Source organism: Ursus maritimus, unplaced genomic scaffold, assembly GCF_017311325.1.
Source record: "Ursus maritimus isolate PB19 unplaced genomic scaffold, ASM1731132v1 scaffold_29, whole genome shotgun sequence".
NCBI lineage: Eukaryota > Metazoa > Chordata > Mammalia > Carnivora > Ursidae > Ursus > Ursus maritimus.
The window spans coordinates 5539435-5552220 of NW_024425452.1; the positions used below are offsets into that span (position 1 = coordinate 5539435).

The 12786-nt window shown below is 43.8% G+C and overlaps 1 protein-coding gene and 1 pseudogene across 1 annotated transcript in view; both read right to left on the minus strand.

Moving 5' to 3' along the window:
• The window catches only part of RCAN2 (regulator of calcineurin 2), a 264715-nt gene that overhangs the window by 168187 nt on the left and 83742 nt on the right, over nucleotides 1–12786 (minus strand). The window lies entirely within an intron of this gene.
• Nucleotides 1733–8548, minus strand: LOC121105726 (annotated as a pseudogene).

A 12786-nucleotide genomic window follows, 5' to 3' on the forward strand; every position in this document is an offset into this window, starting at 1 on the left:
ACACACACACACACAGTGAATATATGTAAAATTGGTGAGAGCTGAGTAAACGCTGTAATCTAGCTAATAGTATAATCCCAACGTCAGTTTCCTGGTTTTGATAAATGCACCCTAGTTAAGTACAATGTTACCTTCGGGGAAAGCTGGAGAAAGGGTACCTGGGATCGCTCAGTACTATTTTTGCAACTTCTTAGGAGTCTATAATTATTTCCAAAAATGTAAGAAAAAAATCATGTTTTCATTCCTTTATATGTAAATAAATTGAATGCCCTATGATATTAAAAAGTTTCCATTTCAAGTCAACTCTTCTGTCCCGACGTACCAATAATGAACAAGTGTTTTTGGGTGATTATCAATGCCACATCTTTATTTATATAACATATTTGATTCACACAATTACTATGTGCACAGATCTTTCAAATTTTGAATTCTCTTTTATATAGAAGGTCTAATACTAGGAAAAATATCCTGCGAGTAAATAGGCTCATTCTTTAGGTGCAACAAAACTCAGGAATAAGCACATTTATCACAGCATAGTTGATGATGGCAGAAAACTGGAAACTATCTAAATATTCAATTAAGAACATTTTGACAGACACCCAGAATTGACAAATTGAAGGCAACCACAATGTTATTGTAGAAGAATACTTAGTAATCTGGAAAGCTGCCCTCAATGTTTGGCTAAGTGAAGAAAAGTTCTTAAATAGGGTCTAGAACAATATGTATACTGTGTATTTGCAGAGGGAAACAAGAGGTATTTAAATGTTAATGGTGGATTTCCTCTGTGTGATGGCATTACAATGATTCTTTTATTTCTTTGAATTATTTCAATTTTCTAAAATGTCTACAGTGGAGATTTATTACATTTGTAATACAGGTAAAATGAAAAGAATGCTGCATATATTAAACCCAGGTCTGTATAGACCAGCGTCTCTCAACTGCGGTGAGTGGCTGCAGTTCCAAAGATGTATTCAAAGTGGTCCATGACTAGCACTACGAGAATTTTTAGTGTGGTGTTTTTGTTAAGACGACAACCTTAACATAATGATACAGACATATTTTGGATCGTCTGAATGTTCACGGTATATCAGAGATGACCAGTGCCCATAGTTGCCTTTATTTTTATGTCTGCAAGGTTGACAAGCGCTGCCACTCTAATTCTCACAGACTAATGAGAAAAGAAAGAGAGTCAAATGTAACAGGCGATGTATTTGCAGCTAGTAAAGGCCACAGCCCACTGCACAAATTAGGGTTTGCAGAATCTCCAATAGAGAAAGTCCTGGAGAATACCAGGCAAGCCAAACTCAAAAGAACTTGTGTCAGCAGCATTCAGTATCCAATTCACAAAGTGAGCAGTGATTAAACTGTAGCAAAGGGTATCATCAGTCACACTAAATTAACCAGTGTTTTATAGCGATTGTTTTTAGTTTTTATTGTATTTAATGTTTTGGCCTATGTGAAAGCAATAGGCATAGGCATTTTGGGCCTACTTATTTTATTTTCTGGTGCCAATTTTAAATACAATTTTATTTAAGACATTGCATTTTCCACTTACAATACAGTGCTTATAAAGTGAAATGTTTATTTCCTTTCCCTGCGCACATGTTCCATATTCAAGTATGAAGAATGCCCAGTTTATTTACTACGGCAGCTCAACATTAAAACTGCCATGGAAATTGCTACAAATGTAGGTCCTTCCAATGTTTTGTGGGGAACAATGCTAGACCTAGTCTCAGGCTGGCTTACCCACCTCTTCAGTGGTGGGCCAAGAGGAGGCACCACCAGAGGGAGGGGCTCCGCGGCAAGGCAGCCCGCAGGCCCTCCGCCGGGCATGCCTCCTGAACTCTGGTACAGCTTGGTCAGGACGGGGTTGCAGACTTCCCCCAGCTCTTCCTGCTAATGCTCAAATTCTTCCTTCTCTGCAGTCTGGTTCTTATCAAGGCAGTTGCCGACTCGATTTATCAAAAATCTTCTGTCTGTCCTCATTGTTGACTTTGCCCTGAAGTTTTCACCTTCGACAGTTGCTTTCACGTTGACTGGATAAGACTCAAGTGAATTCTTGGAAGACACCTTGTCCCACTGCTTCTCATCTTCTGCTTTGTACTTCTCAGCTTCCTGGACCTGTGCTCAATGTCCTCCTTGCTCAAGCAGGCTTTATCATTCGTGCTGGTAATCTTGCTCTCTTTTCCTGAACTCTGATCCGCAGTAGAGACACTGAGGATGTCGTTAGCATCCATATCAAAAGTAACTTCAATTGGAGGAGCGCCCGGGGGGGAGGGGGCAGGAGGTATGCCCGTGAGTTCAAACTTGCCAAGCAGGTTGATTTCCGTGGTTATGGCGCACTCCCCTTCATAAACCCGAACGAGCACACCAGGCTGGTTGTCAGAGTAGGTAGGGAAGGTCTGCATCTGTTTGGTAGGAATGGTAGTAGAGCACTTGATGAGGAGTCATGACTCCTCCAGTAGTTTCAAAGCCAAGAGAAAGAGGAGTGACATCCATCAGCAGGGAAACTTGAACATTTTCAGATTTGTCTTCAGAAAGGATGGCTGTCTGGACAGCTGCCCCATACACAACAGCCTCATCAGGGCTGATGCTCTTATTCGGTTCCTTTCCTTTGAAGAAGTCTTGCAGAAGTTTCTGAATCTTGGGGATATGGGTAGAACCACCCACCAGGACGATATCATTGATCTGACACTTGTCTAGCTTGGCATTCCAAAGGGCTGTCTCTACAGGGTCCAGGGTGCCATGGAACGGCTCAGCATTCACTTCTTCAAATCGGGGACAAGGCACAGAGGTATGGAAGTCAATTCCTTCATACAGAGACTCAATCTCAATACTGGCCTGGCTGCTGGGAGACAATGTATGCTCAGCATGCTCGCAAGCAGTCTGGAGGTGGCGGACCGCCCTCTTGTTCTTGAGGATGTCCTCCTTATGTTTGCACTTGAACTTTGCAATAAAACGGTTGACCATTTGGTTGTCAAAGTCTTCTCCACCTAAGTGGGTGTCTCCAGCTGTAGATTTGAACTCAAGGATCTCATCTTCAATGGCGGGGATTGAGACATCAAAAGTGTCACCTCCTAAGTCATGGATGAGCATAGTCCTTTCAGCTCCAACCTTTCTGTCTAAGCCCCTGTGATTTCCTTCATCTTGTCAAAACCACAGAGGACACCTCTTCTTTCCTTTGTATCCTACTTAGACCTTGGGCCTGCCGGCAGCATTTGCCACCACAAAGGGCCAATGCTTCATACCAGATTGGACAACAGCATCATCGAATCTACGTCCGATCAGACACTTGACATCAAAAACTGTGTTGGTGGGGTTCACTGCTACTTGATTCTTCACAGCATCGCTGATCAATCATTTGGCGTCAGTAAAGGCGGCATAACTTGCGGTGGTTCCGTTTCCTGATCGTTGGCAATTATTTCCACTTTCCCATGCTAGAAGACACCCAAAAAGAGTAGTTGGTGCCAAGATCAATGCCAACTGCAGGTGCCTTAGATTAGCTGCTTCTATGTGGGCCCTGCTCAGTTTGCAAAGAAAGCAGCCATCTGGAGAGCTAGCACGTCGTTCAATGAGAGCCTATGCCCATTGAGTTGTGTGTTGTCTTCACTTCAGTAGCATATTGTGAAAAATATTAAATTGAAGTCCAGAAAAATCTTTTTCTTTTTTAAATGTCTGCACACTGCCCAGGTTTGAGAAGCACTGTTCTAGAACCAAAAAATGCTCCCCACACATGAACACAGTACCTTTAGAAACTACATAAACTCAGGACGCTAAGATGTCACTTCATCTTGTGCACTGACACTCTGTCACTAACAGAGAAAGGGATTCAGTTCCACAGGCTGGTTGCTGTATTATTTGGAACCTCAAATACATTTTTCTCGCTCACAGAAATTATATTAAAAACCATGTTAGGATCCCAGATCAGTTGACCAAAGCCCTTTTATTTATTTTGCTGAAAACTTCATTTTTTTTTATTTGAGAGAGAGAGAGAGATCACGAGAAGGGGGAGAGGTAGAGGGAGAAGTAGACTCCCCACCGAGCAGGGAGTCTGATGGGGGGCTCGATCCCAGGACCTTGGGATCATGACCTGAGCTGAAGGCAGACGCTTAACCGACTGAGCCACCCAGGCACCCAACCAAAGCCCTTTTAATATAAAAATGTTCCTGGGCCAGGAAGAATAATGTGTCCTGGGGTAGACTGGAAACAACATATTTTCCCTTCCTTTTTCATTAGACCAGGAAACATTTTATAGCAGAGGTTTGGGGCCACTGTCTTTATCTTCCGCGTCATTCTAGCCCTACCTCTTTCCCAAATACAGCAATCTTCCCTGTAAAAGTATTCCCTGCTGCAAAGTAAGTGCTTTCATACATAGAATCGCCCAAAGTTTATAAACAGCTTCACAAGGCCTGTCTTCCTGACTCCTCATATCACAGCGGCCTGATAAATAAGCACTAAAATTCTCATTTTGTAGACAGCAAAACTCAGTTTCAGAGAAGTTAAGTGGCATTCCCACGGTCAAACAGCAGTAGCAAAATAGGCCTCAAGTGTAAGTGTTTGATTCCAGTTCCCTGAGTTTTCTCCTCCAATCTCTGATAATAACAACTATTTTTCTTTCCTAGATCATTAGGAGAGAAAAATGTTTAATTAACATAACATTTGCTTCAAATGGCTAATAACTACTTAACTCTCTGGGATATTTGCATTTTCAAAGCAGAGTGACAGGCTGCCCAAATATATGACACGGAGAACTGAGGGAAAGATGCATACATTTCCTAGGGTTGACAATTACCACAAACTCCGTGGCTTAAAACCACAGAAATAAATTCTCTCACAGCTCTGAAAGCTAGGGGTCTGAAATCAAGGTGTTGGCAGGGTTGGCTCCTTCTGGAGGCTCCAGAGGACAGTCCCCTTCTAAGCTCTCTCCTAGCTTCTGGGGCTGCCGGCCATCCTTGGTGAGTCTGGGCTTGTAGACACAGCACTTGAATCCCTGCCACCATTTTTCCCTCCTTCTCCTCTCCTCAGGACACTTGTCATTGGACTCGGAGCTCACCCTAGTCCAGGATGATCTTATCTTGAGATCTTCAACTTAATTATATTTGCAAAGACCCTTTAATCAAGTAAAGTCCCACTCACAGGTGCTGAACGGACTTATCTTTGGGGGAGGGGCACAATTCAAACCATGACACAAGGGCAATTGCTAAGTGAACTTTCTCCTTCATGCAATATCAAGGCAACTCAGCAATCCTCTATCCCACCCATTATCTCCTAGCCAAAAACAAATGTCCTGCCTCTGGAAATTTCCTCCAGGCTCTGGATTCTACCTCTAGTCATTGGTTTCCACTGTTTCTGTATTCTGCCTAAAATGGCATTTCTTCCTCTTCCCTGCCCATTCATATGATCACCGCCAAGGGGAGGGCAGCCTGGCTTTCACTGATTTGTCTACCTGGCCTGGTCTTCCACTCTCCTTAGCATTTACTAAAGCCCACTGAGTCCAGGCTTCCTGGAAAGCTCATTCCCCACCCCCTTTCATCCTCAACTACCATTTATCTTGGACCAGAATGCTAACACCAGGGAGACATGATCGGTTGTTCTTAGAGGTCAAGGCAGCCTGGCTCTGCCTGGGAGTCAGTCTCCCTCATTAGTTCCTGACAGTTGATGCTTTTCATTGGTTCTTTCTCTTGTCCCTGCCCTCACATCATCTTTGACTCCCGTGGCCCAGAAATCTCAGGGCATTTTCCATGCCCCACTACAGGTAGGGGAGACCTGGCCCAGGGCTCCCGTGGCCACTATCCCATAGCAGTGGGGGGATAAAGTGGTACTGGTCATTTTCAAGAAAAAAAAAAAAAAGACCAATATTTGTAAGAAAAGAAAGGCTTCCTTCTTTTTCGGACCCTATTCTTTACAGCAGATGGTGCTTCTTAAAATATACTCTCCACTGACCACCCGAATGAGAAACACCCATGCTAGTGGTTAAACGTGCACCTTTCTCAGCCTGATTCTAGGCCATTGTAACAGAACCTCTGGGAAAGGACCCAGAACTCTGTTCTTTAGCAAGTTTCCTAGTGGTTCTCCTACTCACTAGATTCTGAGAACGGTCTCCCAGTATAATCACAAGTACTCAGCACAGCGGTGCTTCGCAGCATTAAGTTAGGCCCAGCTGTTGGGTCACAGAGCCCTTCCTGCAGTACAACATTGCCCATGGGCTCGCGTCAGACCCTCATGGCTCCAGAGTCACCTTTCCTCCTCCATCCTTCCCACCTGGGCAGGAACAGCCCACTGTCTTCTCTCTTTCTGCTTCGTGTTTGGGGAATGTGTCTCCCACCCCTAGTACTGGGCCATTGCCAGTGCTCCCACGGGTCTCCTTACAGTCTGAATTCTGGAAAGAAGGTTGAGGTTTGGGTGACTTTCACCCCGAGTTCTCATTGTCAAAGGGATGAAGAAGGGCAGAGAGAGAAAAAGCACAGCAAGAGACCCCCACCCCCAAACCCTGCCCCAGGAGTGCGCGTGCCTGCTTGCTCGACTCGGACTTGGGTCATGCAGGAGCCTGGCCTGGACTGCTCCCAGCCTCAGTGTGACTGGGTGAATTTCAAAGTCACTCGTGAACCACAAGCACAAGTAGTTTAAGTTCGAAATGCCCTAGCATTTCCCGTAAGCTTTCCAAATCCGCCACAACCCTCAGCACATCTTCGGTTCCGTGGCGAACCGCTTTCACTGTTTAGTATAAATAGAGGACTTCACTGGACAATGAAAACACTAACCGTAAAATCAGAGGTCTTTCTTCCATTCCCAGGAGAGCCCCCAGAGAGGTAAGACGCCTGAGCTTTCGCCCTTATCATGAGATGGAGACAAACACCTCCCATCAAGCCCCTAGAATCCGAGGTTTCCGGAAGGCCGAGCAGAGGCTCCGGCACAGTTCCGAAGGCAGAGCTGGCTGTCCGTGCAGTCCAGATAGCAGCAGCAACCACACAGCGTGTCTGAGCACGTGCATAGAGGCACATATAAATACATACGTGCAGAAGAAAGCTCTTAAAAATGCTTGTTATTTGGAATAACAGGTAATGTGGCCACTAGCCTATTAGGAATGAATGCACCTGAAAAGTTCCAGTAGCAGAAGTTTACGTACAAAACCTCAAAGAGCTGGATTCAGCTCACCAACCAGCACGTGGCTACCAAGCACTTATCATGTGCAAAAAAAATATTCTACATGTGTGTGTTGTATGTCCAGATGTGTGTGTGTGTGTGTGTGTGTGTGTGTGTGTGATAAAAAATAATTCTGCAAGGCCCGACTGCTGGATGGTTCTCGGCCTTGGATGCTAAGCTTTTCCAAGGCCTGCTGGCTAGATCCTGGTTAGTGGGATGTGCCATCAAAGGGTGGAATCTTGAATAGATTTTTCATTCCTATCTACCCTTACCTGCTCCCACGCTATTTAAAACAGAGCTTCAGACAAAGTGAGTTATTAACAGTAGTAAAAGTTTTGCATGCACAAAAAAGTTGACAAAAACCTCCCAAGATCATTGTATAGCACTGTGCAGACAGCAAGTGCTCTGGGGCTCTGAGGAGGGGACTGGCCACTTGGCATCTGTGTTTTGGCGCGGGGTACGGGGGGGAGCGGTATAAGCTTAGAGGAGGTGATTTGCAAGAGCGATGTGACTATTCTTTTGATCACAGACCATGCTGCTTGAAATATTAATTTTTATAATTTCATAACCACCAAGTATTTATATCTAAGGTGCTATACAGAAATAATTTGTTATAAAGCAAGTCCTGGAGTATATATATATTTTTAAAGATTTTATTTATTTATTTGACAGAGAGAGATAGCCAGCAAGAGAGGGAACACAAGCAGGGGGAGTGGGAGAAGAAGAAGCAGGCTCTTAGTGGAGGAACCTGATGTGGGGCTCGAACCCAGAACGCTGGGATCACGCCCTGAGCCGAAGGCAGATGCTTAACCACTGCGCTACCCAGGCGCCCCTTTGGAGTATATTTTTGTTTATGTTGTTTGGGATCTGCTTATAAAAGCTGTTCTTGCAACCCTACTCTTGTCAACATTCACCCTCCGGCCTGGTCTAGAGTACTGTACTAGCTATATGTTCAATTCTTAAATGTGGGTTGGAATAAAAATTACTGTAGAAATGTAATACAATCCACAAAATAAGTATACTTTTAATACAGTTTAGAACAGTAGTTCCTTGGGGTAACTGCACGATGGGCATTAAGGAGGGCACATGACGTGATGAGCCCTGGGTGTTAAACGCAATTAATGAATCATTGAACATGATATCCAAAAACTAATGATGTTGGCTAAATGGATTTAAATTAAAAAAATAGAAAAAAAGAAAAGTAGTTCTTTGGTATACATCAAATACATTGATTTTGAATCTCCCAATTCCTTTCTAAATGTAATAAAAAACTGTTAGAGGTTAAATGTTGCAAAAACAGAAAAAGGGCCAACCTAGCAGTTAAATGGAAGGCAGGGTCTAGGAAATCTGAGTTATATGAAACTGTTATAGGCAGTTATAGGCAGACTGCTTACCCCATTGCCATATCCGCTTCCCCACGGAAAGCTGTAGAAAAAACCCCGTATAACCCCTATAAAACTGTACCACAGCTCTCATTTCCTTTTCTACATACGAGGATAAAAGCACTTCCCTAAATTCTGAGCAGTTCTTTCTTTCTTTCTTTTTTTTTTAAAGATTTTATTTATTTATCTGACAGTCAGCGAGAGAGGGAACACAAGCAGGGGGAGTGGGAGAGGAAGAAGCAGGCTCCCAGTGGAGGAGCCTGATGTGGGGCTCGATCCCAGAACGCTGGGATCACGCCCTGAGCTGAAGGTAGATGCTTAACGACTGTGCCACCCAGGCGTCCCTGAGCAGTTCTTTCTTCTAAAGAAAACCAGTTACGATCTCATGAATGTATTGTAAAAATTAAGCAATAGCTGGATGCAACCTACTTTGCAATAAAAGACGGCATAACAACACATTTAATCTGCAAAGATTCACACGACCATCCTATAGCAGGCTTGGCAAATTTGGATGTGAGGGTCTGAGGGTCTCCATGTATACTCAATGTAAAAAAATAGATATATTATCTAATTTTCTCAGATAAAGCCATTGCTCCAAATGTCATTAAATTCTGGCAGATAGTTCTTGGACGGTTCTCATTTCTTTCTTAGGCTTCAAATGCTTATCAAAGGCATAAACCTTTAGTCCAGTCCTCACCGACCACTCAGCCTTCACAGGCATTAAGGATTTCGATGGGAGACCAGGGACAGCTGTTTAAGGTTTAGAGCCATTTGAAAGAAATGTTTCTGTCTCCAACAAAAAGATTTGTTAATGTTTACAAATGACTCAAGAGAGAAACAGGTCTTAGCGCCTGCTTTTAGTGAACGCTTTGCTTTAACGTAAGTTGTCTGTGAACACTTTAAAAGACACATTTTACAGTTTTAGAGGCTACTTCCCTAAATGGCTTGGCGATAAATTATCAGAGAACTTTCAGTGTAAATAATAGCACTTTAATCCCTTCCACTTTATGCTTTATTCCCATCATTTTATGTTTCAAAAAACTAGGCAAGTAGCTAATGATTTGTCTGAAGTAAAAAATCACAGTATTTCATTTGGAAACTAGCTATACAATTAGGTACTGGGGGATTCAGCAACGAATATCCCAAAACTAGATCCCGTGGTCTTTGCTGTCTAATAGAGGTGACAGAAACTTCTAAAATGGACCCTAAAACCCCAAAGTCTGAGCTCCTGGAGCATGGGACTGAGATTGTACTGTGTGTGTCCCAGAGCTAGAAAAACATTCAGTGGCTCTTCTCCTCATCAGCTCTTATCAGTGGACTGTTGGGGAAAGTAGCCAGGGACTCCCATGGCGGTGGGACCTGGGAGGAGGCACCAAAAGAGGCAACACGTGCGAACTGCCTCTTAGCATCCTCAGCATAACCAGATTTACGTGAAACCAGGTCCAAAGCTAATGCAGTCAAGAGCTATGCAGTACCCACTGTTTTTTGTTGCTGTTGTTGTTTTAACTACATCTTTCCTTACACAGGTAGACCACTCAAATACAAAGATCTCAGTGGAAATGAAACTTGGATTTTTCATGAGAAACAAAGAAAGTAATCATTTAAAACTTTTTAAACAGTTACTTTATTGGGGTGCCTGGGTGGCTCAGTCGGTTAAGTGTCTGCTTTTGGCTCAGGTCATGATCCCAAGGTTCTGGGATCGAGTCCCGCATGGGCTCCCTGCTCAGCAGGGAGTCTGCTTCTCCCTCTCCCTCTGTTCTTGCCCCATGCTTGTGCACTCTCTCTCTCTCAAATAAATAAATGAAATCTTTAAAAAAAATAAAAAATCAATAGTTGCTTTATCTAAGTCCGCAAGAAAAATTCCAAGAACCCCAAGTCCACATTCAAATAGCAGTAAGAACGGGAAAAATACAATACTTTGATTGTTCTGAAGAATGAAAGCACTCCTGCTGCCGGGAACTGCTTCATGGACAGAGCACTAGACGTTGAAGGATAATGATCTTTTTTTAGGTAGGTTCCACGCCCAGTGTGGAGCCCAACATGGGGCTTGAACTCATGACCCTGAGAGCAACACCTGAGCTGAGATCAAGAGTCAGACGCTTTACTGATTAAGCCACCCAGGTGCCCCTTGAAGGATAAGGATTTTTTAAAATATCTGTGGGTTTGGGGGAAAGAAATCTACTTCAAGATTCATAATTGTATATCATTTTATTTTGTTGATGTTAATATCCTATTTTGTGACAGGATCAGGAAACTGGAGTTTGTCAGCAGTTACTTAGGGGATTTTATGTTCAACCAAGTCTGGAAACCCATACCTTGACCTACAGCTGTGGTTCTCGCCAAGTGTGGTCCCTGGACCAGCAGCATCGAGATCAGCAACTCCTGGGAACCTGGCAGATGCAGAGAGGCTCAGCCCCCCCCCCCCCCCCCCCCCGCAGACCTACTGACGCAGAATCCCGAAGGGTGGGGCCTGCTGGTTTTAGCTAGAAGCCAGGTGAGTGGGACACAGCTCAGGTTTTGAGCCACACTGGCCTCCAGAGTGGCCAAAGTTCCCAAGATGTCTCTTCAGGCAATTCCAGAGAATTTCCAATAGATGGGTAATTTAACAGTACTCGATAAAAATAAAGGCGAATTTACCAAATCTCACAGAGGGCCAGACCTTTAGAAGCACGCCTCTAAAGGGAGAGAGAGGGAAAAAAAAATAATAATACTGATTGAGGACCATATACAAATTAAAACCTGTGTCCCAAAGAGTATCATAAAATAAGAAACTGGAGATTAAAATGGAACAGCACTTGCCAACCCTGAAACTGGCCATCTGGAAAGAAGCAGCTTTGAGTTTTCAAAGTCATCAGTACGTTGAGATTGAGATTTACAAAATCCATGATTATTCCCTCAGGAGGGAAGCTGTTTCTACAACAACTTCTGAGGATTTTCTAGTCGGGAGTCCTTCTGGAATCACAAGCATTTTGTTTCCTAGGCAGCCTCCGTCAGCTTAAAGAGAGAGCGTTCCCTGACAATGTTCCTATTACTTCCCTCCGGCAGCTCACACTGCTCTGCGGTACGTTACTCTGCCCGGGTACCTGTTTACATGTTTGCAGCCGCCCGATACGGGGCTGAACAGCTGTGATGTCTGCAGGCTCTTCGTGGCAACCTGCCGCAGATGGGACCAGCTGGGGAGCTGCTCACACTGCCCCGCAGGTTCTCTTTGTCCTGCTCTGGAAGACGGTGACTAATTACATAGCATGTTAGCCTGGCCTCTCTCTGTTATAAAAGCAGAGCTGGATGGGCTGCCTTTCTCATGCTGAAGATTTTCTGCTAGGAGGCAGGCACGTGTAATTTGGATATTTCCAGCACTGTTCCTATTTCTGGTGATGGTGACAGATTGATGGCCAGGGCTACTGCTAGGACTCCCAGGGCAGGGACCAAGATGAGGGTATAGTTCCTTCCTGCCAGCCAAACAGAGCAAAGCTGCCAGCCACGCAGAGAAGGAACTCGTCTCCTTGGCCTCTGGATCTTGGTGCCCTCCTGACTGAGTTCTTCAACCGCTTTGAGAATCCAGATAATAAGGAATATGAAATAGACTGGTTAGGGGCTTGGCAAGGGAAGGCCATTTCTACCTGGTTTGTTGTTTTTGCTTTTTCCAACAGGAAGGAGTTTGGCCAAGAGAAATGCTATCCTCCTTAGGATGCCAGGCGTCACGTTTACTCCTGCACATTACTTCTGTATGTCGGAAAGTCAAGAGGAGTGAAGAAAAGGTCAACCATCTCCTAGAATCTTGGGACTTGGGAGCATTCCAAGGCCTGTGAATTTCGTAGGGTGATATCAAACCACAAAAATCCAAAGCAAGATCATTTGCCATTAAGATGTCTTTTAAATTATGCTAACAGACCAGATTCCTGTATGTTGATTTATTTGAAGTTATCTTGGAGTTTTTAGGAACACAGTTTGTAAATATTAGGCATTCTATGTAAAGAAAGGGAATAGCGTAAAAGGATTTTTCAATGTTCTCCTCCAATCCCAGAATCCTACAGATTAACTTTCTTTTGTACACAATTCTATGAGCAACTATGAATGCAGTAACTAAAAATCAAATTTAGTAGATACAGAAAGGTTATGTTATAAAACTGGAAATATTATAACAGAGTTCGTTCTTACATTATTATCACTTTTCAAAGGTTTCTTGACTCCTTTGTGGGCTTCGAATACCACTTAATCAATTCTGGCTGCAGTTCACTTCACATATTCAATTGACTTCCGT